This window comes from Rhipicephalus microplus, chromosome X, assembly GCF_043290135.1.
Source record: "Rhipicephalus microplus isolate Deutch F79 chromosome X, USDA_Rmic, whole genome shotgun sequence".
Lineage (NCBI taxonomy): Eukaryota > Metazoa > Arthropoda > Arachnida > Ixodida > Ixodidae > Rhipicephalus > Rhipicephalus microplus.
This window is the reverse complement of record NC_134710.1, coordinates 149,915,445-149,940,710: the sequence shown is the minus strand read 5'-3', so window position 1 is coordinate 149,940,710 and position 25,266 is coordinate 149,915,445. Positions and strand designations below refer to the sequence as shown.

At 43.9% G+C, this 25,266-nt stretch overlaps 1 protein-coding gene across 5 annotated transcripts in view; it reads right to left on the bottom strand.

Annotated features, from left to right (window-relative positions):
* Positions 1 to 22,246, bottom strand: part of LOC119177026 (TOX high mobility group box family member 3) — a 564,847-nt gene extending 542,601 nt beyond the window's left edge. For 3 of the 5 annotated variants that reach the window (XM_075877987.1, XM_037428377.2, XM_075877992.1), the window contains exons 1-2: positions 22,028 to 22,243; positions 16,826 to 16,924 (exon numbers count right to left, since the gene is read on the bottom strand). The gene's annotated coding sequence lies outside the window, so the exon portion shown is untranslated. Of the gene's footprint in view, positions 1 to 16,825; positions 16,925 to 22,027 lie in introns of all 5 variants that reach the window. The other 2 variants (XM_075877997.1, XM_075877993.1) reach the window with 2 other exon arrangements.
* Positions 22,247 to 25,266: the final 3,020 nt, after the last annotated feature.

Here is a 25,266-nt window from a genome sequence, read left to right as displayed (position 1 = left end):
ACGATGAAAAGTTTGCCGTGGACGGCATGTTTCATTCAGAATAATCGTAACATTTAGATTGATAAGTTCCTCTGAAACGAACTATGCCGAGACAAGACGAAAAGTTAGCGTAGGCGAGTACGTATCTGCCGCCACTGCAGCACAGCGCCGGCAGCGCGTCCCGGCCGTTCAAAAAGCCGAGGAGAGCATCGCGAGTTGGCGCGACGCGCTACAGATGGCGCCAGCTGTGTCACGTTTTGCGCCTCGCCGCGCGTCGACCGCGGAGAGGCTGAGAGAATTAAAAAAAAAAAGCGAAAAGCAAAGCGCCGCGATCCGCGGCTCCCCGCCTTCTACAACGGCAAGCCGGCAAGCTACTCGTAGCTTGCCGAACGAAAGCGGGAAAGAGATAGAAAATAAAAAAAAGCGAAAAGCAAAGCGGCGCGGCGGCATCGGGGCGGGGCCTCGTTGGCATTCCGGCTGTGTACCTCTGGCTGTGCTTTCTTCCTCCCACTGCTCCCACCCCGCCGTCGGTCAGTCTCTCTTCCTCAGCGAACCCGTGATGCGTTCTTCGGAGTAAGAAATAAAGTCTTCTTGTTTTTGACATCCTACTATCTACAATATTTATTAATTGGTGAAAATAGCGAAATGAAGCCTGGAGCTACAAAAGGTACGTCCGGCGACGATTTTTTGGCGGCAGTCCAGATATAACGATCACCGGTTATAACGATCATATTTTTAGGTTTTCTCGATATCGTTATAAGTGGACTGCACTGTAAAAGCTGCTGATCAAGTGCATACACACATACACACACAAAGGACACACAGTGACACACACACACACAATTTTTATATAACAAAAAACTATCTACATATATCCAGCTGAATATAGAGACTGAGCAAGTCTCTTTTCAGACTGATAGGAGCCTAACTTTCTAGCATTTACATGAAATTCACTGATAACTGCAAGGGTTCTGAAAAGATAGGAGAAAAGTTGAGAATACACACAAATGCTGAGCTTGAAGGATGTGTATTTATGCATTAAATATGACATCAGCCATACTGACGTGTAATATTAACTATCAGGAAAATTTTCGACAAAGTCGTGCCAGCATTTCATGAATAATTCGAGAATAGGTGAGAGAGAAAAAAAAGGTAGAGAAATTAACTAGATGGATGTCTAATCAGCTACCCTAAAAAGTCAAGAAGGAAAATCATATTTAGCGTAGGTATATAATGAGTGATTGGCTATTAAGCTAGTGCGGCAAAAAAAGTGCAGGTGAAACACATCCATAGTTCTTTTCTTTAAAAAACAGCACCTTCAGCAATGTTGGCTTAGAATGCTTGCTGCTCTCTCACTACTGTTATAATTATCCCTTGCACAACTGTTTTACAGGATGAAAACTGACAGCAAACACAATGAACAATCGGACCAACAGTGTGACGAGTGCAGTGCGCACGTTAAATGAGTGCCTCGGAAAAGTGCGCGGCACTAAAAGTAAGAAAACGAGCAGTGCACGCGTAAACATAAAGCGGGTGAAGATGATGATGAGGAACAACGACGCGGGAGCGTTACGCCAACAACGAAAGAGGAAAATCGCCTAATCAGCCGTTACCACAGAGATTTTAAGGATCAATGACCAGTAAACACGGCAACCCAAAAAGCCCCAATAAGAAGCAGCCGAGTCTACCTTGGCTGCGGCCCCTGGTCCACGCATCTGAAGAGAACACTGTCTGACTTCGTCGGCCCTATCTTCGGAACCTACCTGCTCCGTCATGCCAACATCTGAGCGTCGCCCTGCTTTTAGCCGGGGACATCCGACGACGGCATCCCCGGGCTAGTATATGCTCATTGTAGACGTCCCCGAAGCTTTCATTGTAGTCCTCACCGGTGAGACTGTTTCAATTACGCTTGGACTAGACTTTTTTTTGCTACTTTTGAGCTCGGTACATAGGTTCTAAGATATTTTGTTACCATTAGTATGTGATGTGTTTTTTATGTTCGTGTGTTGTTTTGATAAAGTGAGGAAAACACAAAACTGCCTCACCAATTTTATTAAGAGCATTGCTGTCCCCAATGCAACATGCTCTTATAGGTCTATTTATTCTAAAGAACCTCATTACAATGGTGCCCAACGTGGGGCAAGGCTGATTTCTGTTTTTTCAAGAGGAACATAACGACCGCAACATAGATTTATGTGAGCTGAGTAGCATCGCTCACAAGTTAAGCCTAAATGTAGGCCAACTGAGGGAGTGAAGGAGAGAGGAGAAAGCTCGTGACACCGGAGCAGGCCACCGATAGCTAGACCCGATGCGAGCAGGCGAAGCGCAAGGCACAAGCATGTTAGAGCAAGCAGAGTGCGATGACCATGCACAAGAACCCATGCACAAGAACCCACGCTCAAGGTCAAGTAATGTGTGTCACCACAAGGTCGCTTCATGTAAGAAAAAATATCACCAAAAACATAAGTGACATGTGACCCAGATGATGGACCTTCTTGCCATGATGGTGGCCATTTTCCTTAAAACACATTTTACCCAAGGCACATTCTAGACTTCCAGTGCAGCATCGAAGCATAAAGATCCTCCATAATGCTGTTGTTTTGTAAAGTAACCTCACATCTGCCCGAGCCCTGTCAATGGGTGTATCTGGTTTTAGGTTCAACCTCAAGGGACTAACGACACACCACTTCGTAGCACTACCCAGATTCTAATGATGCACAATTAAGAGGTTTGCTGTATTGTACCAGCACATTCAAGGTTTCCTCAATTTTGAATGTGAGGCTAAATGCCAAGCAGGAGTTCTAAATGTCTAGCTGGAACTTCCAGTTTCACACTTCAAAAACTACAGAAATTCATGCTTTTATTCTGAACATGTAAAGAAAAGGCTTCCTTGTAGTTGTTTCATGGCTGAAAAACAGGACGCTGGCTCCATGGCATAACTTACTATCTCACATTGGTAAGCGATGTGAAAATGCAAGTATTTGCCATCTCTTTCACTCCAGCAAGTTTTTCCTACTAGAATGTTAATGTTATGAACTTTAATGGATAGATGGAATAAACTTTATCTTGTATCCGGCGTGTTAGTGGGCTGGGCTCCTGCCTAGGTGTCGGCTAGAAGGTCTTGCCTCCTAGCGGCTTCTTCGGCCCGCTGGATTGCCCATAGCTGATTGTCCAGGGCTGTACTGAGCAGCGCGGCCAGCCAACACGGGCGGAGGCTGTCGGTGGAGGCCACGTTCTCATTACTGTGTTTTAATCTCTGGCATTCCCATAGTGTATGTTCTAAGGAAGCTCGTGCCTGACAATCTTCGCATTGAGCGGTCGCGTAGATCTCTGGACACAGAGCATGTAGTAGCGCTGGATTACTATAGGATCCGGTTTGTAATTGTCGCCATTGGACATACTGTACCCTATTGAGTTTATGGTGAGAAGGGGGGTAAACACGCCTCTGTATGTTATAATGTTTCGTAATTTCATTGAATGTTATCATTTGGCCCTCCAACTCCTACACATTTAGGAATTCTGACGAGGGATCAGCATTTGTCATAGCCCAGAAAGTGAGCCCTCGAGCTACGTTGTGTGCCACCTCATTAAGGTTGATATCTCCTGTGGTGTCCGGTATGTGAGCTGGGAACCAGAGAATGGAAACGCATCTGTCGTCTTGGTTAATTTTGCCTGTTCTAAGAATACGCAGTGCTTCAGGGGAGATTCTGCCATTGGCAAAGTTGCGTACAGCTACTTGTGAATTGCTGATTATATAACACACGTCAGTTTGTGATATGACCAAAGCTATAGCTATCTATTCTGCCGTTTCAACGCGTCTTGCGCGTATAATCAGACTGGTTCTGCATTGTTTCTTGTGGTTAACTACAGTCGCGACGAAGCAGCTTTTGTGTTTGTAACGAGCGGCATCTACGAAGACCGCTTCTTTGTTGTTTGCATAGCTCTTAGTCATTGTCTTTGCTCTGCTTAGCCTTCTACCTGCGTTGTGCACGGGCTGCATGTTTTTAGGTAACGGAGGCACTGTGAGCTTAGCTGGCACGTCACGAGGAATGTCGCATTTGGTGCCATATTGTGTGTGGTAAGTGACGCCTAATTTTTTCAGGATGTATCTACCAGTCTTGCTTTTAGAGAGGTGCTCGTATTGTGCAATACGTTGCACCTCTATCAGTTCCTGAAGTGTATTATGTAAACCTAGCTCTAACAGCTTCTCTGTACTTGTGCTTTACATGAGCCCCAGCACTTGCTTGTAGGTTTTTCTTATCATTTTTTTTCTGCTGCGAACCATCTATGGTATGCAGAAACATACGTAATGTGGCTGATGATAAACGCATGGATGAGCCTTATGCATTTGCCTCTTTTATGCCGCTATGCTTATTCGTAATTCTTTTGGTTAGGCGCATCGTTTGAGAAACCTTCGCTTCGATATTGCGTACCGTTTCCCCGTTGGTGCCTTTGGCTTCTATTATTAACCCCAGTACCCTTATCTTGTCGACAATGGGAATCTCGTGTCCATCTTGTGTTTTAAGTTGTATGTCTGTGTAAGTATGTGTGTTGTGGTGCTTGGCAGGTCAGCCTTTTAATGTCGGTCTATATAGTAGCAGCTCAGACTTTTCGGCTGAGCCCGTGAGACCAGTTCCTTCTACGAATTACTCTACAGTGTCGATCACTTCTTGTAAACGTTGTTTGATTGCCCCATCGCTGCTGTTGCTTACCGACAGAGTGATACCATATATACCATATGCATATATTGTATGGTACAAACCTTCCATCTTTTCTAATCTACTTGGGCCTTGGGGTGTCCCTGCACTACCCATAGATATTTCCTTGGATGTGAGCCCACTTACAACGACTTTGGCTTGTCTATCCGTTAGGAAGTTTCGGATGTAATTATACGTCCGCTCACCTAAACCTAAGTTACTGACATGATTCAGTATGGCTTGGTGGGTGACATTATCAAATGCCTTTTTTAGATCAAGCCTGAGGATGGCTTGAGTTGATCTGCTAGGGTCATCTATGATCTGGTGTTTTAATTGTAGCATGGCATCTTGTGTACAGAAATTTTTCCGAAATCCTATCATTGTACATGGGAGTACGTTGCTGTCCTCTAGGTAGTTAGTCAATCGAGTCAGTAAGGCGTGCTCCATTACCTTACCCAGGCAGAAAGTTAGTGAAATAGGTCTTAGGTTTTCAAGCTGCAAGCGTTTGCCAGGCTTGGGTATAAGCACGACGTGCGCCGTTTTCCATTGCTGCGGTATGTGACCTTGTCTCCAGCATTCATTATAAAGTCTGTTAATTTGCCAATGGACGTATCGCCTAGGTTTCACAGTGTTTTGTTCGTAATGACGTCAGGGTCCGGTGCCGACGTAGTATTTAGTTTTTGTAGAACTGCTGGTATCTCGGCTTTGTTGAATTCTTCATCAAGGTCAGGATTCGGCACTCCTATGTAATCGGCGTGAGTACATGGTGGTGCCTGGGATATGTATTTAAGCGCGACCTCTTTGAGAAAGTCTTTTTCTGTGCCATTACAGGCATGCAGAATTTTGTTCATATTTTGTTTGTGTACCATTTTTGTGTCTTCTGGGTTTAGGAGGTGTCAAAGTAAATTCCACGTTTTGCCTAGGCTCAGTTGATTGTCCATGGGGGTACATGTTTCTTCGCATCGTTGGCAACAAAGATGCTGTGCATATTGTTCGATTTCCTTGTCAAGTGTGGCTATCTTTTTTCTTAGTGTTCTATTATGTTTCTGCGTTTTCCAGCGTTTTTGCAGCCCTTGTTTGGCTTCCCACATATGTAATAGCCTGCTGTCAAGAATTTCAACCTTAGCTTCCAGTGGGACTATTCTTTTTGCCTTTGAAATATCCTTCTCTAGATTAGCTGTCCATTGGTCAATGTTTGTAATGCTTTCTGTGATGCCCTCCTCTCGTATATTTCTGAATTTAACCCAGTCAAGTAGCCTAAGCTGTTTGCTCATGTGTTTGACGGGCCCCTCAATAAGCTGGATTTCAATTACAGAATGATCGCTTCCAAAGTCTTGCTGTGCATTCAGCCATCGCGCATATTGCGCGTTCTTTGTAAAAGTAAGGTCGGGAGTGGTGTCACCACAGACACTATTTCGTTGCGTAGTGAGCATTGTGGTGTCAGTGATGAGTGTTCGGCCTTCCCGCTGCGAGTCGAGCCAGAGATTCCTGCCCTTGGGGTGAACGTGTTTATGACCCCATGTACAATGGGGGGCATTAAAGTCCCCTCCGATTACTAGAACTCGGTCGCTCACTATGGTAAGCGTGCGCTTAAAGAGAGTTAAAAATCTGTGCAGTGTGAATTTCGGGTTACTGTACACGTTTAGGGTGAACACACTGTCCCCTGTTTTTCTTGTGGGTATAATTTCAATCAGTATATTTTCTATATCGGTAACCTGTGTGCTGTGTTGCACTACCCTGTGGCCTCTCGACACTAAATTGTAAGGGCTTTAGTCTCCCCCTTGGCACTGCCGATTGAGCGGTAGCCAGACAACTTAGCGAGGCCATATGCGTCTCCTGTAAGATGATGCTATCTGGTTTTTCTTTATCTTTAATGTAGGATGGCTTTCTTAATTCTGTAACTTCTACTATTACATTGCCATAATACGTATTTGTTGCGTCTGTCCATGGCAGCAATTATTGCTGAGGAGGCGCCGGGTTAATAATAGCCGGCTTTAGTAGCGGAGTTTTGATGATTGTTTTAATGGGCACTACTCCACTGGCTTGTAGGCCTGTAGCAGAGGGGCATTTTTCAAGTTCTGTTGCCCTAGTAGATAAGCTATCTAGTTGCTGCTAGTGAATCTGCTGTTGTTGTATAACTGTGTTAATTTTGCTACATGATAGCCGTTCCCCACTTTTTGATTTGCACTCCCATGGTTTCCTTAATGTCGTTTATAGTCTCAATTTGAGTTTTCACAGCTTCTTCAACTTTGCTTATTCGTAAATCTACGCGTTGTTCAGATTCCTCTTGACATTTGTGCAACATGTTAGCAGTCTTGGTTTTCTTGTGCTTGCTAGTACCATCGTCGTTGTTCTCTACAGCCTTACATTTTAGAAGAGGGGAATCAATGCTCTCCTCCATATTGGTTACACTATCCTGTGTTATAAACATTGCGTCATTGCACTGCACCATGCCTGTTCTGTAGTTATGAATTTCTTCCCGTAATTTTTTTATTCTCCTCCCTTATAACGGCAATTATCTGATTGTTTTGCAGAATAATTTGTTTCAGTTGCACTAATTTTGCCTCGAATTTGGTGACTTTCTGGTCAGAAGCAGCCTCCGTGCGCATCCCTTTGACCCTGTCTGCCCAGCTCACCTTGAACGATGTATCGGCGCCGGGGTTTTGCAGTTCCTTGGCCCTTGACTGAGAGCGTGGCTTTGACCTGGAGAGGTTCCTGGATGTGGAGCGGTTCCTAGACCTTGAGCGGCTTTTCCTAACATGCGGCAAACTGGGGAAGGACTCCAATGTGTTGTCCCTTGCTGCTTTGCTGTGAGATGGCCTATCTTGTGCAGCGAAGTACACATTCTCTTTTTCTTGTCTGGCTCTTCCCCAGCGGCGTTTCCGCACTAGGAATGGCGTCTTATATCTTGCTTTGCAGGTTCGGTCTGCTGTGGGGTGGTCTTCGTCGCACAGCTGGCACCTGGCCTTGCATCGTGGCTTTTGGGAGGATTTGGCATCCTGCAGCCCCGGGCAGATCTTGTCTTTAGGGTTGGGGCAAACATCCGCCCTATGCCCCAAGCGTCCACAGTGGTAGCACACGTCCAGTTTTTTTCTGTACAACGAACATCGTAGCAATACCCCGCCGTATTGCACGTAGCTTGGCCCACGGTAGCCATCGAATAGTACAATTACATTGGTGGCATTGCCCATTCACTTGGCCATGAGCGCAGTTGGGTTCCTGGTGCTTACGACGTTTTCAGTTATATCTTGGGCAGTGTCTTCTAGCGGTATTTCCCGGATAACTCCTCTGGAGGTGTTTTCTGGGGCTGCTTCATAAGCGCTGGCTTCAAAAGCTTGGGTGCCTATTTTGATACAGGCAATTCGCTGGTACCTGTTGGCATGTTCTTCTACAGGAGTGCTCACCACAACGATGTTTTGTAGGTAGTTGAGGCAGATTGTGTTTTGCTCTCGGACTTCCCTTGGTATAATGGCCGCTTCATAGACGCTGTTGGCAATGCGGGCGGCACCGTGGTCGCTGACGCGAAGTCCCCCACGAGGTCGAACAATTATCTTGTAGTCTTCCCTTGGAAGTGGTGGCATTCTGCTACCTCTCATGATTTGGCGAAGCTGTTCTCTCAGTTTTTTGTCCTTCTGCCCTGTCGAATGCTGCTCGCCTGGCTGCTCTAACATTTGCTCTGTAATTTTTCGCTGTCCCACCGATCGCCATCCGGTATTATCCTCAAATTCTTCTTGCGACGCCAAACATGCGCATAAAAAGAGTGGTTCACACTCGTCGCTTGGCTTATAGATGGCGCTAAAACGCTTTCTCCCTCCACGGTCACTTCCATCTGGCCAAAAAACTCGACAGGCAAAGCGTGCAGGGCGCCGCGTTCTTCGTGGTTCCTCGCGATGCCTAGCTGCGTCGCAGCGGTGGAGGCGGTGTCTACGGTGAACGCTATGAAGGTGGCACTTCTGCCGGCGCAGCGAACACAAAACAGGCGTAAAATTATCAAATGTGAGTCCTCCCACCTGATTTTTCGTCAAGATGGTCGCAATGACTTGTGGCGTCAATTCGTTACGAGAAATCCACTGGATATGGTGGTTTCCGCAGAGAAGCATCCAGAAAACACGGAGCCGACAGGATGAGTGACTGCTCCTGCCGGGCACCTCCCCAATTCATCTGAACTTTATTAATTGTAATACATTTTTAGAAAGTTTGCATTAGCGAGACTATGATTTAAAGAGTTTAGTGGCACAAGGGCCATTTTTTGTCAAAGATTGCTATCAAAGACATTAAGTGTCATGTTTCATCAGTGCATGTCCTAGGAACAGTATGTAGATTACATAAAAAATTAACATTGAAAATTCATGGATATCATACAAATATATCAGTGCATACTGCCTGCCAGAGCCACAGCATCATATATATATATTAGTTTCCATTCTTCTTGTTTGCATAACTTTCATCTAATTTAATTTGGCTGCTAATACCGAGAGACTGTAGCCCAACTTAATAATATGCACCTGACTTTTTGTGAGCAGAAATTTAAAATAAAATGTCCCTGGCTGTAAGAAAGCAATATTTATTACATTTGGTTATTCTCTAATCATGTCTATAGACTCCGTGCACTGAGACTGGCGGGCCGCCATCAGAGAAGACAAACGTTGAGAGCCCGAGCAGAACGAAACACTCCCCTAACGTTCGCTAGCACGTAGTTTATCTGAATCATGAACTGCTGCGTAGTCGATTGTACCAACAGGTACACGTCGTGTCCTGCGGGAAAGAAGTTTCAGAGTTTCTCAACTTGTCCCTGCTTTATTGGGCAGCAAAATAAGTGGATCACGGCTGTTGAACGTGAAAAGGTGTTTAGTTCTCGTTCCCTCTGCCATCTCGCGTTCCGCCGATGCGTGTTTGAATTGGTCTGAGACACCCCCCCTACAGGTGTGATGATCTTGTGTGATGTTCCTGCTGTCATAGAGCTGGTGAGAAAAGAAATGCTTGCAAAAAATTTTACTTCAGATCAAGGCTGATGCGACATTTTAATAGACCTTATTAATTACTACCTTGCCTATACCATTTGCAGTTTTGAGGAATGCAATGCGAGGTCAATTAGTGCTTTCCTGAGTTGATGGGTCCATCAGTGAAGGGGCAAACTGAGTTACATAGCATTTTATCGTAAACACAAGTAGCCACCCGACAGCGTATGCACACTCGATAGGATCAAGCTAGGACGTCAGTTGATTGGTTGGTGCTTATTAAACTGGCGCAAGACACCATGGGGAATCGGCCATGAAATAGGCGATGCCTTGTTATTTAAATGATTTTGTTCATAAATCTAAAAATCTTTAGCAACTGATCATTTTCTAAATAACTAATTAGCTTAATTCACGAAAAAACCATAATGTCATTGAAGAATAAGTTTCACTCGCATAACCTTACAATTAAATTCGTTTCGTCTCGCGTAGCAAATAACACATGGCATCACAAACGCTCCTGTGTCTAAAACCAAGTGCTGTAGCTCCAAAGGAAATAACCACTGGAAGTGACGAATTGAATCCCATCCTTCGGATTTGGTTCATTCAAAAAGCCTTTTCTTTGATGGCTAAACAGGCGAAGCGAAAGACGGAACTGAGCATGCGCCATTCTCTCTGGACTAAATCTTCTCGCGTTCTCTTTCTCGCCCACCCCTCAAGCTTTGCATGAGCTGCGCGAGCGGCGAGGTAAAACTATGATCATGATGAGCGACGATGATGCTGCGACAATTTTAAGCAAAGCACTTCGTGAGACTCGGTGGCTGAAAATCGCCGTGGCACGATGCCGCAACAAACGAACACGCCGAATTCCACGGCGAGTGGCCGTGGAGCCTTCGATATTTCTAAAAGCTTCGAGTATTTTGCAAGTACGCGGGCAGTGGGCAAGCACCAATAATAATCTAAGTTCAAAAGAATAGCAGCTTGCCACAATAGTTGGGCAACAAGCCTCATGCTTTACGCACACCTGACACACGCGTTAAGCCATCATTCCTGGCGACGGGAGCAAGGTGCTCACTAAAGTGGAAAACGTGGCCGCTTTCGTGCAGATTGTCCCATTTATTCATGGTGGTATCGCAGAAGATTGTCCCCCTGCGATATCTTTATATTCAGCTCGAAGCACGCGCTAACATGCCGGCTACGGGCGCTTGTGCCACCATAGCTATCAAAGCAATTAGGAACTGCTGTCTGCTACGACTCTCAACGTTGCGCGCCCGCAACACAAGTGGCGCTGCGCGTGCCTATCAAGGCGCCCCTATAGAGTACGGCACGGAGTGTATAGAGCAAGTAAAACTGAGATCTAATTTCAATTTTGCTGGAGGTGCAAGAAGAACATGAATGAAGCCAATGACAAAGCATCTCTAACCCTTTTCATCTTGTAAATAAATCCATCGCATCGTCACAGCTTTGGTGGAAGTGCTGAGTACATCACCCTGGACGACTGAGCTCTACCACCACCTCGACGCAGTAAATGGTTGGCCAGGCTACCACCAGAAAACGTTGCCATAAACAACGCAGACAGATGTGATGGCATTCGAAAAGGAGTCCCGCAAGAGACTGCTCATCCCAGACAGGCGGGCTGCACACCTTATCAGGATCCCCGCACATTCTCAGGAAGCGAGGATGAGGACGTCGGTGACTGGCTGAAGCACTATTAAAGGGTGAACCGCCTCAATGAATGGAATGCTTCTGCACAACTCACTCATGTTGTTCATTACCTAGCCGGAACAGCACTTCTGTGGTTCGACAAAAATTAGAGTGCACCAACAACTTAAGAAAACTTCGTCGGCGAGATAAAGAAGTGCTTCCATGACTCGTTTTTGAAAAAAAAAAAGTTGAGCAGACACTTTCCCGGCAAGCGCAGTTACCTGGAGAGACATGCACGACCTACGTAGAAGAGATCCTGAAGCTCTGCGGAATAGTGAATCTAAATATTACAGACGAGGATAAGGTAGGCCATTCGCTGAAGGGAACAGCCAAAGATGTCTATAATTTTTTTTATTTTCAAGGAAGACATCAGAACGCCACGTGACTTAAGGCTTCACTGCCGTGCGTGTGAAGCGCTCAGAACACGGCGGATATTTCCGAAGTTTGGTAATCTAGACAATGTCACAACCATAGCAAGCGTGGAAGTCTCTCTCTCTGAAAACTTTGCCACAATAGTATGGCGTGTTGTCAGAGACGAACTAGCTAACCTACACGGCGCCAATGCCAAATGTGTGTGTCACCAGTGTGGATTGGATGAGCACTATTTGGAAGTAACACTCACCTGATCCCGACCAGCATATACCAACCACCCAGACGGCGATGAAGTCATTATAGAGGGTACCATGACACCCTCGAGCGATGAGTTTTACATGTTTTCAGGACGTGCCGCCTCGGCGAGTGCCTCCCGAATATGCAATGCGCCGAAGCCCTGTGTCCTACAACGAAAACTACCGCAACCCACGTGTCTGCTTCAACTGCGGAATTCCTGGACACATCTCGAGGTACTGCAGATGTCATTTGCAATGCAATGCAAGAGATCGTGTGTAACCGCCTCACATGCGAGGTGCTGCACCCTGGCGACCATCTGCTCTTTTTCATCCGCCACCTCGAGATTACATGCCCAGGAATGCGTCGTCTCTCGTGTCTGATCATATCCTGACTCTGCCGCCATCCCAGACGCATCGATCACTATCACCACATCACTGCCTGCCTACACCACCCTAGCTGGGAAACTAGCTGATGCAACCGGTGGAGGTGAGGTCGCAGGACGGTCATCTTCGCCGATTCCTCCCCCTGTCATCATGTCAAATAACAGTGTGTGTTTGTGTTGATGGCATTAGTACTGTAGCCTTGATACATACTCGTGCTTCCGTGTCTGATGTCCTTTGCTTCCCAGAATTGCCTAGGACAGAAAGTGATGTTTGCTTAGAACAGGTACTCTACGTTACGGGGAGTTGGCGGCGAGCTGTTGCGACCTGTCGGAGTGTGACCAGTTTTGGTTACCGTGGGTAAACAGGCATTTCAAACTGCATTTATCGTACTAGCAAGTGCTACCCATGATGCAATTCTTGGTATTGACTTTATGCGAGCCTATGGAGCAACACTAAACTGCAGAGCTAGTGAAATTTCTGTGAGAGCTCATACACTGCCACATGTTTTCGACGATGTGTCAAACAAGAACGCTTGTTCCAGTGATTTCATCTCGCCAACGTGAAGGTCTGTCCTGTGGATTGATCAACCCAGTCTATTCAAACCCATTAAAAAAGCAGATTATGGTGCCTCGTTCACATGTCAACCTCGTTGGCAGCTCTACTTGTGCACGGATGGTGATTGTGTCATCCAAGTCGATTTTCCTACCTGCTGGGTTTAAGCTAGCGTACTTTTAAGAAAATACGGCTGTGAGTATCCGTGCAGTTGCTGTCACGACCAACAATACTTCGTCGCTGCCTGACCACATGTTGAAGCACAAGGGCATGATTAACAAATCGCTCCACTCGTCCGACCAGCACATCCTCCAAGAGCTTCTTGCCCAAGAGCTTTCTGTGCGCTATTCTGCCGTCTTCAACATTTCCCAACCTGAACGCCTGCCTACACATCACAATCCCGAGTGCACCACTGCATCGATACCGGAGCTGCGACCCCCCCTCGATAAAACCCTTACCGCGTCTCCCCTGCTGAAAGAAAATTCATCGATCACCAAGTAAAGGAAATGCTACATAAGGGTGTCATCCGAGAGTCCTGTACTTCTTAGGCTGCTCCAGTTATATTAGTGACGAAAAAAGATGATTCGTGGCGATTCTGCATCGACTACAGAAGTCTGAACGCAGTAACTAAAAAGGACGTCTACACGCTTCCACGAATATACGATACCATAGACTGCTTGCACTCCGCTTCATACTTCTCATCCGTTTATTTGCGCTCAGGCTACTGGCTACCTTTGAACCCACAAGACAAAGAGAAGAAAGACCACTTTCAGTACCCCGGATCGCCTCTTTGAGTTTAATGTAATGCCCTTTGGTTTGTGTAATACTCCAGCGATCTTCAAGCGGTTCATTCACACGATCCTTCGCGGACTCCAATGGGAAATATGCATGTCCTACCTAGACGACATGGTTGTCTATGGCAGGACGTTCCACGAGCATAACCAACAGCTTGAACTTGTTCCCAACTGCATCCATCGTACGGGATTCATTTTTAACTCGAAAAAGTGCCACTTCGGTGAGCGTCAAACGCTCGTACTAAGATTTCTTGACAACAAGGAAGGTATCCGTCCTGACCCTGGCAAACTTGCTACCGTCCGCGACTTCGAGCAACCAAAGACAGTGAAAGACTCCCGTAGCTTCCTTGGATTGTGCTCGTATTTCCCCCGTTTCATCAAAGACTTTGCACGTTTAGCTCACCCACTCACGTCGCTGCTTCACAAGGACACACCTTTCACATGGACTGCTGAGTTTGAGTTTGCGCTCGGCGAGCTAATATTTTTACTTACCTCTGCTGGAATTTTATGCCATTTTGATTCTGAAACCCCAACTGAATTTCACACCAATGCTAGTGGTGTGGAAATTGGAGCGGTCGTTGTACAGATACACGGTGGAAGCCAAGAAGTGATCGCTTTTGCAAGCCTTATACTCACAAAGACAGAACGTAATTACACTGTCATCGGAATGGAATGCCTCACTGTCGTGTTCGCCATTCAAAAGTTTCGACCATAACCGTATGGCCCTCACTTAAGTACAGTCACTGACTACAATTCACTTTACTCGTTGGTCGGATTATGCGACCCCGCGAGCTGCTTAGCTCGCTGGTCCTTACGGCTACTGGAATACGACTTTTCTGTCACATACAAAAGTGACCACTGTCACACCGACGCTGACTGTTCATTAAGACTTACATCAACGAGCACTAAAGGTGGAGACGAGACTTGTAAGAATATCTTTTCGCGATATGCGATAAGTTTCCCGATGCGGCGGCCTTCAAGCACAAACAGGAGCAAGGCCCTTCAATAAGGGCTTTCCTTGATGCCACTCGATCAGCACCACAGAGTTCACCTTTCACCATATCTGCAGGTTTACTTTGCACGAAAAACTATACCACTGAAGGTGCTCCACTTCTTCTCGTCGTGACCCAGAACCTTGACTGAATGACTGACTGACTATTGAACTTGAACATTATTTCACATCTATACAAGGTACAGATACCATGTATAGATGCGAGATCTACCGCGCCATCCACGATGACATCACCTCAGGTCATCTTGGCTTTACTCGGACGCTGCACCTAGTGCGTCAGCGTTTCTACTGGCCCAATCTCTGGAAAATGACAAAACAGTACATTGCCATCTGTGCTGTTTGCCAAGTTTACAAATAACCAACGATGCTTTAGCGTGTGCCTTGCAGCCAGATAAACCACCAAACCTTCTCTTTGAACAGAGCAGCGTTGACCTACTTGGCCCCTTACTTAAGTCATCTACTGGGTGTCACTAAATTATTGTGTGCGTGGACTACCTGACCCGATACACTGTGACCGCAGCACTCGTTTCAGCTACAGCAGCTGATGTCTTGTTCCTCCTACACTCTGTCCTTCTCCGCCACAGCGCTCCACATGTTGTGATTAGTGAGCGGGGACGGCAGTTTACAGCGGATGTTGTTGAGGAACTCTTACGTCTCTGTGGGTCTGACTATTGGCACTCGTCACCTTACCACCCTCAAACCAACTACATCACTGAGCGAACGAATCACACATTGACCAACATGCTTGCCATGTACATGTCCAATGATCACAAAATTGGGACTCCATCTTGCAGTTTCTTACGTACACATACAAAACGGCGAAGCACGAAGTCACTGGGTATGCCACTGTTTTCTTGCTTACGCTCCCCATTCGCAAAGTTTTATTGACACAATACTGCCCTTGTCTACACACGAAGACTTCTCAAGAACCCGGACATTCTCTCGCGCTGAGGAAGCTCGTCAATTGGCTTGCCTCAGGACTATTTCAACGCAAAACCATGCCAGAACTCGTAATAACACTCGACACATGCCTGTAACATTTTCCTCAGGAGAGTTTGTTTTGCTTTGAACGCCTGAGAGGAAAAAAAGGCCTATACATGAAGTTTTTGCCCAAGTGTACCGAACGATATGTCATATTGCAGCGTTTAAGTGATGTAACGTTAGTCATTGCTAAAGTGACTTCTGACAACCGGCGGTCACGTCGAACCCAACCACGGGATGCTGCCCGGCTGAAGCATTGCCACCATTGGTCTACATTACTCGCTCGGAGAGCTTCGTCTGCACGCGGCAGGAATTCGCCGGAGCCATGAAAACGAGGAGGAAGAAGGGGGCGCAAGGAGCAAACAGTTGTGGAAATGATCGTCTTGTCCTTTGCGTTGGACAAAGCATCTCTAACCTTTTTCATCATGTAAATAAACCCGTAAAATCGTTACAGTATTATCCCACAGAGAGATTATGGAGATAATTCGCAACTAACGATTGCAGACTTCAAAACCTAAATGGCCTAAGTACTCAGGCTTGAATGTTATCATGCTGAAAACTAAATACTGTTCAATCGTGTGATTAGCAACAGAGGTCTTCGAACTGACAGCTTATACATGCAGAATGGGTACACAAAATTGACCAAGTAATAAACGAAGACCTTCATCACAAGAGACCCTGGGTAAAAACTCAAACTCATTGAAGTGCGTGGATTAACTACTAATTCATAAATACTAGTAGTTGACCTATTCACTTGAAACCTAAGTATGGGATGACTGCTCTCTACCGCTACTAATATACAAGCGCTTGAATTTCAAGGTAAGAAAAGGAAGTGGAAATTAATCTATAAAACATGTTATGAGCTTCTAGTGTTATGAGCAAAATAAAGAAAAATGGTAGTAATATTGACAAGACAAAAAAGTAAGCATTGGCACAGATTGTTAATCAATGTGAATTAGAATGATCATGCAGTTGGGCTTGGTAGTCGGTTAGAATAACAGAATGGGTAACTAGGGAAGAGAAATGCTGGCAAGAGAAACAGACAAGTGCACGAAATCATGACGTCAGGAAATTATGGGCAGATAGAATAGGTTAAATTTGTATAGGACTAAGAGGTGTGAGCGTACATTACAAAAGCCATGCAGAAAGGAATCCTTACTGGAATGCTGAAGGAGGTGCACTTTCCAAGCCTGGCCTTGGGGAGATTGCAGTGAGAGCAGGAGTCAACTGGTAATCAAAGTTGTCGGCAAGCTATGCCCTGTGTAAGTAAAAGAGGCAATAGCTAATAAAGTTGCATCAATGCATGTAACAAACTTGCCTAATTGCTCACGGAACAAATACCCGGGCTGCAATTATGTAGCAATGCCTTCCAGTTGAATTTATATCCTTTCTATTACCCGTTGTTCACAGCTAGACAACCCGACAAATAATGTGGGTAGAGCAACTCTCTGAGCAGTGAGGAAGCACAGAAAGTGCAAGAATAAATGGTATCAGGACAGGCACAGCTGCAGTATTCCAACCCAGACTAACAAAAATCTTATCCGCAGGTGTGGCTTGTGTTCTGTGTGGTTTCTTTATCACTTTGTTCATAATATCACCACGTCCTGGTGCGTCTGCAATGGACAACACAGCAATTTTCGCATAAGACAAACCTTGTTTATATTAAATACTCTGAAGAGTATAAAAAAAATGTTGGCACTGTAAAACCTTCTTCAGCATGGCACACTGAAAATCTTAACCTTCAAGCACAAGTAACAAATCAGGCAAGTTGGGCTTGCACTGCTTAATTTGTCTATTAGTAGAATCATGAACATAAATTGTTCACATGACACAAAACAGTAAAGTATGAAACTACTCGAAAATCTGGACAGGGAAGCAATGGAAGTAATCTCATCAAACACACAACATCACTGAATAATTTATTAGATAATGCTGATCTTCTATACTATAAATACTGCAATTTTGCAATTATTATTATTAGAATTGTAAGTAGTGAAAGTAATTCAAGCAATAGCTACATTTGCGGCATGTAAACAAAAAGCTTACAAGAGAGTCGAACAGTGTTTGGTCATATACTAGCTCTGAATGCAAAGCTAGTAGTCAAGACCACGTTGAAACTCATTGTGTTAACTTTTGGTGCAGATTAGGTGAACTCATTCAGTGGTGCCATAGCAGTTGAGAGAGATTAAGATTAACATACATAACATAGCAATTCTTAAGTTAACCATTTCCCATTTTTCTATTTCAAAACCTACTGTCGATCCTAAATGTTACAAAGTGGCATAAAAAGCTTGAGGCAAAAGGAAATTATGATAGATGCTCCGTTTTTTTTTTTCTTAGCTTCAGTTTGCTGAAAGTGGTAAATGTATTTCATAAATTAAGATGCATCATTATTGTGCAAGTTACATAAATGATTGATTGATATGCAGGGTTTAACATCCCAAAACCACCATATGATTATGAGAGACACCGTAGTGGAGGACTTCGGAAATTTTGACCACCTGGGGTTCTTTAACGTGCGCCCAAATCTGAGCACACTGGCCTACGTCATTTTCGCCTCCATCGAAAGTGCAGCCGGCTAGCCGAAATTCGATTTCGCGACATGCAGGCCAGCAGCCGAGTACCTTAGCCACTAGACTACCGCGTCGGGGCTGCAAGTGACACAAAGAAGCTAGAAATATAGCACTAATATTTATAGACGAAAGGTTCATTAGACACCCAATACTTGTGGATCTTTTTGCGTCTACCGGAACACGAGAGCTGCCAAAGGAAAATGCACAGACCATCAGGTATTACACATGCTATGCAGATGTGAATGTAAACATTCGACAGAAGTCTGTCTGGTAGGGTATGAAACTGAGAGATGATTTAGACTCCAACCAAAAGTTTTGAAAAAACCCGACGTTTCGAAACCGACTTGGTTCCTTCCTCAGGGGTGACAGCGGAGCTACGTAGCAGCGGCGTCTTCAAAGCACTCGCGGGCGGATAATGACCCCCTCTCTCTCTCTCTCCTTATGCCGTGGAGCGCAGTCCATGTGCATGTAGATGTCGATGTGAAATACTACTGATCACAGTGTTATGAAGGGTTCCTTAGTATGTTTGTGTATCTCCCATGTCGAGAAAGCCAGTATACACTCACAAGTGGAAAGCCCACAATGTGCTATAAACTAAACATGAGAGCTGTTTCAAAAAATGAAGAGGGAGCCAAAGCATCACCTCTACAAAACAGTGTGTTCAATTAGAAAGTTGACTTGCAAAGCCTTGAAGTTATTTTACAAATTAATGCCCTAAGTTGAATAATGGAGGGTCACAAAAATTTCTTATGGTGCAAGTAAATGTAAAGTTAGCCTTGTCATAGTGTTGCCAGGCCAGTGACTCAGTGGACAGAAAGGGAAAGATTGCAGCGGTGATTGTGCAACACCGTGACAAGCAAAGAAGCTGAAGTTAAATATTGAAGTGGCTGCAACAAGCATGAGAAGATTTATTAGCTAGAGATAGAAAGGGTAACAACTTCAGCCTTATCTTTCAATTTTGAAAAGGTACCAACTGTATTAAAAGCTGTGAAGAAAAAAAAGAGCATTATACTTCATCTGTTCACAGAAAGAACACTGTACTACAATGAATGCTGACTTACAGCATGCAAGTTCTGTGCAAAAATGTGAAAATCCCTACACAGCTAGAATACTTGAATCCAAAAACATGCAGTTTCAGTAGGAAAAGTGCATTAGGTGCCAGAGCTCGACATCGACATGAGTCCAATTAATGCATGCGAGCAAGCACAGACATATACATATATAACACATGCACACATTTGTACGACAACCTAAATACGTAAACAGTGGAAGTAGGAGGGCATTCTAATTTTGAATCCCTGAAGAACTAATTTGATATGCAATAATGCAGAAAGAAGCAATATAATGAGATATAATACTCAAAACATATCAACTCATAAGAAATGTGGTCAGCTCAGCTTAGTCTCACTGCTTCAGGTTTTTCACTTTTTTGTTTATGCTTTATTGCTGAAGTTGTTTAGGTTTTATATCGGAAAACAAGAGGCTGCTAAATATTTTCCTGCATGTATAATATAGAACGGAGACAGTCAAACTACATTCATCATTACACATGGAAATATCTATTGAATTGTGCATGTGCTAAAATAGGAAGCAGCAAGGAAGTAGTAAGATATGTACAAAAGTCACAATAGTTTAATGCCACGTTCTATTTCTATATTCAGTTTGATAGACTGCAGTCACATGGCTGGATTAATCATATCTAGAAGTGACAAGCTCTCTTACATTGCCTTTAGCAGCACTTATCTTTATTCCTGAGAGGGAGACCCCTTGAAGATGATGCTGGCCCAACACGGTGGTCTCGTGGCTAAGGCATTCAGTTGCTGACCCTCAGGTCATGTGATCGAATACCGCCTGTGGCGGCTGCATTTTTCGTGGAGGCGAAAATGCTCTAGGCCCATGTGCTCAGATTTGCGTGCACGTTGAAGAAGCCCAGGTGGTTCATATTTCCGAAGACCTCCACTACGGCGTCTCTCATAATCAAATGATGGTTTAGGGACGTTAAGCTCCACACATTATTATTGAAGATGATGCCTAAATAGTATTGAGTAAAGATGTTTATTCTCTCTCTTTCTAGGCAGGAAAGCTACAACAACCATAAGCTGTACTGCAGCATTGACCTGTGTAGAATGAGCACTGCTTTGCGCAGCTTTTCTTGAATAAACCATTTTGGCTTTGAACAAAACTGTGGGAAGCATAGCAATGCTTCAGATGTAACCGTGTAATGCCCTGTTACCTTGGCAATGCAAGCTCATTAAAACAAAGCAAAAATTCTTTTTTACATCAATAATATCATATGTATGCACCATAAAAACTATTAAATAAGACACAAAGAATATGCCACAATGCATGCTTCATCCTAACCATGCTGCACACCAGTTATTATGCTACACACTGTTATCTAATGCAAAATATTTTAACCAACTATCTTAAAGCTGTTGATTCTATAATTTAAAAAATTGTAGCAGCAGCTTGAGGTCAACATTAACAGTTTGAGAGAGGATTACTTTTTTGTTGCACATACACTTTTTTTTTTTTGTAACAAGCGATTCTTTAGCCACTGTGCTCCCAAGAAGTTTTGCGAGATAATTTTATAATTGTAAAAATTATGGCACTGACTACTTAATGTTACAGGACAGAGATCAGCGCCAGTTAACTTTTAAATGTAAGCATCACTCATACAAAACTGCAGCAATGCTGCAACAGAGCCCTACAGCACTGTGATATTCCCTTAGTATCAAGGCGATATGGTGACTTGCTTTGCGTGTAAAACAAAGGAACTGCATCGACTATGATAATATAACTATTCCACTACTTCCATTGAAAGCTAGAGTGGATTACGTGAGAATAGACTTCTGTCGTTAGTTTTCTTATGTATGAAACTTACTGAATATGACTAAAACGTATCAAATTGACATCGTGAACACTAGTGCTATTGTGCTACTATCAAAATATTGCAGTCAAACAATGTCGTGCAGTACCTTAGTTGGGCTAAAATAATCAACAAGCACGCACTAAGAAACTGCACCACCACTGCAGAATTTCTTATGCTGGCGAATGCGAGGTTGTATTAAGCAGGTATGATACTAGGAAATCACGAATACTTGATATATCATTATTTAGAGGTATCCACTGGAATGAAATCACTCGGAAATCTTTCGAAGACGGGCTGTGCCTTCATTAAATTGGTACAGGGAGCGTGCCGCGCATGCACACCTTCAGAAGCCCAGTAAACTTCATTTCATATTCACTCAAGACCACACACATACTATGTGAACGTACAGCCTTAAATATTTTTGTGCCTGCCCTCAATTTAACTTCAAATATGATAAGGAAAGTTTACGAAACAAACTCCTCGACCCCCTGCATAAAACAGAAAAGCCCCTTGCTTCACTGACAATGCAAATGATATTAAGCGTCATCTGCCACCGGTACTCTATTTCAGTGAATAATTGCCACATTATTTCACAGACTGTTTATTGACTCCAACTAAAGCTCCGCAAAAACTTTGCACACACCACAGCGCCAGCACCGCCGCTGCTGGCAGAAGTGGAGGAAGCAACAAAAAGGGAGAAGGCAGGGAGGTTAACCAGAAAGACATCCGGTTGGCTACCCTACACTGGGGGATTAAGGAAGGGGACATGAAAGAAGTGAGGTTGTGCAAAACTCGTATGCCTGGCAAAGGTACTTCCCTTTTCAGTCAACAGAACTTAACGAGACTTCGTGGCATGCAAAAGCAGTTTGCTCTTCATGAGGAAATAAACGTATGTATACAACCAGAATAAACGTACACGAACACAGCCGCTATCAACGCGCGTCTTGCGGCGTCACCAAATCGCACCACGGGCGACGTTGTTCGGTCAGACAAGCTTCTGGCACTTAACAGGATAACCGACCACTGGCACAAAAGTTCTCAGCAAGTTCCTAGCCTATTTTATGCTACTACTTTCAGTGCGGCAATGAATGAAGTACGGCAGACCGGCAAAACGTGGTGGAAGCACAGGAAAGTGGCAGCCAATGGTCGTAGGCGTAGCCACCGAGCCAACACAAAGTCGGTATCGATACAACACGACCATAAAATCTAAAACTTTCTCAGCTCTGCAATTTTTTGTAAAATATATTTATGTTTTGATAAAAAACTTTAGTTTAGCACACACGTATAGTTACCATAAAATTTTGTACTTACTTTCAGTTTTAGTGACGTCATATGGCTCTTTTGTTGTCTGCTGCACTAAACGTACAGGGTGATTCCACGAGAGATCGACACGGGTCCAAAAGTTGATATTTTAGATTTCATAGAGTATTTTACATTTCGTGCTGCTCTCACCAGGTAGCCCGAAAGTCAACTTCGTTTTATGATTAACGGCATAACTTACGAGAAAAAAAAAAATATCAAACTTCCCCAACACGGAGGCACCAATTTCGTCACCTGTCATTTTCGGAAATTGCAGATGTTATAAAAAGACAAATATTTTTGTTTCAAGGAAGATATTTTTTACCTGAAATGCATGTCTAATGAAGAATGAATTCATACGGTTTCAAGTTTGTAGACCTTAAGAAAATAGCTTTTAAAAATGTCTAATTTTGCGACAGTTTAAAATAAGTTACGTATTCCCCATTTTTTTTCTCCGAAAGTAATGCAGGCAGCGTTTTCAAACTTGACACATTTTAAGGATATAGTGAGTTAATTAGGTACATAAATTATTGCTGCAGTAGGGCAAATGTAAATTTTTATATATTGCCTCAAATTTCTCATATTGGCAAAGGTGTACTCCACTGAAATTTGAATAATAAAAAAAACGCCATCTTCGATTTTTTTTAAAATCTATTAAATAGACAACCGAAGGCCATCATACAGTAATATAGAAAAACATGTTGCATTATTTTGTTTTTAGCGACAATATTCGTGGTACAAATCAGAGCTTTTCGAGAATGCGCTGATAAGTTGAGAAATCTACAAATCGGAACGGAAAAGCGGCAATAAGCTTCAAACGCGAGTAAACGTGACCGCATTTGGTGAAGAAAGGCTGTTTTAGCAGATAGGAGTAACTATTTTGAACACTGTATTCTACAGTATCTGAATTCACTCTTATACGTAAAGCACTGAGACTTCTAATAAATAGACAACCGAAGGCCATCATACAGTAATATAGAAAAACATGTTGCATTATTTTGTTTTTAGCGACAATATTCGTGGTACAAATCAGAGCTTTTCGAGAATGCGCTGATAAGTTGAGAAATCTACAAATCGGAACGGAAAAGCGGCAATAAGCTTCAAACGCGAGTAAACGTGACCGCATTTGGTGAAGAAAGGCTGTTTTAGCAGATAGGAGTAACTATTTTGAACACGGTATTCTACAGTATCTGAATTCACTCTTATACGTAAAGCACTGAGACTTCTAATATGTGGTGCCCCTCCATTACTGACACACTGATGGTGCTGCTGTGACGGCCATGTGTTTGCAACACGTTGGGTAAGAGAATTGAATGTTGAATGAGTTCATAAACGATTCATAACAAATTTTTATCATTTGGGGCACGAAGACTGCCGCATTAGACTGAAAAACACGCTTTAGGGCAAGTTGTCATCCGTCGTCTGCTCTACAGATGAATTGCTGTGCGCCGCATCTCGGAGGCAATGCTTTAGATTATATGGTTCAAAGTAGGGACAAAGATTACGCCTCCCGTAATTTTATCGACGAAAACATTGTGAAATTCATTTTAACGTACTATACTTCAGTTTTGCATTCACACTGTGGATACTTGCGCACAAGTATCCACAGTGCGAATGGAAAACTGAAGAATACACTCTTAGAAAAAAGGCGGTATACTTGCTAACCTTGGGGTAGTAATGGTTTGTCAGATATGTTACAACCCTGGTAGTAAGCGCAGTTAGTAACGGCGAGGGAGGTAACGGTTACCACCTTTGCTGTTACTACCAGCATTTAGTAACTGTTGCTACCCTAGCCATTACCACCAATGGATAGTAACTTTTAAAGGCTTCAAGAAAAAAAAGTAATATGGGTACTTGTTCATTCATAGTCACACTATTCCTTTACTGGTCTTTACTGGTAATGTTGGTCAGTCATTGTCTCATTACCAGACATTCGGGTAAGGAAGTGTGGTGTGCAATGAATGCGAAGAAAGATTGATTGATTGATATGTGGGGTTTAACGTTCCAAAACCACTATATGATTATGAGAGACGCCGCAGTGGAGGGCTCCGGAAATTTCGACCACCTGGGGTTCTTTAACGTGCGCCCAAATTTGAGCACACGGGCCTACAACATTTCCGCCTCCACCGGAAATGCAGCCACCGCAGCCGGGATTTGAACCCGCGACCTGCGGGTCAGCAGCCGAGTACCTTAGCCACTAGACCACCACGGCGGGGCCATGCGAAGAAGGAATGGACCGAACAAGTTCCCTACTTTTTACGTATACACGTAGTAAGAAGTAAGCATGGGGTATACATAGCCCCTACTTTGCAGGGGCATGTTTGGCACAAGGGAGCACGTGTGTTTCAGGATAAATTATAACTAATTTAAACCTATAGCACTATGATATACTACATGTTTACGTGTGTTTGGTGACGTAGCACAATAATTTTAATCAATATTACTTATAAAAAATATATGTTATATTTATTTATCATAAAAGAGCCACAAAAAGGCATTATGTACAGTAGCCAGAACAAGGTACCGAATTCAATCTCGGTGCATTTGAATGCTTCACACGGCTAATTTATCAGCGTTTAAACGGTAATAATCGTTTTTGGGGTTTGACGCGCCAAAACAATGATAATATTTGGAGACACGTCGCAGTTGAATAACTGTGACTGTCCTCGGGGCTGATTGTGACCGTCTGGTTATTTTGATCTGCCGGTCTTGTTAATATGTGCTGTAATTTACTAAGTTTGTTGTAATTGTCGCGAAGTCGGAGCTGTTGATATATTTGCCCAAACGCCGGGGTGCCAAGCCCAAAGGGTGGAAACCTCCGGCAGAACGCAATATCACCCTCCACACCAGAGATGG